This window comes from Lottia gigantea, assembly GCF_000327385.1.
Source record: "Lottia gigantea unplaced genomic scaffold LOTGIsca_1, whole genome shotgun sequence".
Classification (NCBI taxonomy): Eukaryota; Metazoa; Mollusca; class Gastropoda; family Lottiidae; genus Lottia; species Lottia gigantea.
The window spans coordinates 4,755,476-4,755,911 of NW_008706746.1; positions in this window are offsets into that span (position 1 = coordinate 4,755,476).

Below are 436 nucleotides of genomic sequence, written 5' to 3' on the forward strand. Positions count from 1 at the left end.
ATTTGAATGGAGACATCGGTATGATTGCGTGTGAATGGCACCACATACCATCAGGCATCGTATATCATTCCAATGCATTTTATTCTTTGAGTAATGGGCCTTTACAGCAATCCAGACGAAATGCAAATTGTAGTGATCTCGCTAAAGTCGCAAAAAGAATGTTCTGATGGAATCCACACTATAATTCGATCAATACTGCTTATTGATCGTTCTTGTTCTGGTTTCCATGACAGTTTTATGTCACGTGATCATGAGCCTAGTCGCGCGAAATTAATATTTTATCATGGCTGAATTGCATCCTATTATCATCTAATTTGCATACAATTATAACTGATATATTTGATGAAATTAGGCGAAAATGGACACGTGGTAGATAGTCATTAATTTGTTTACAAATAATTTTATTGTCATGAAGATTGGAATGAGTTCCGTCATG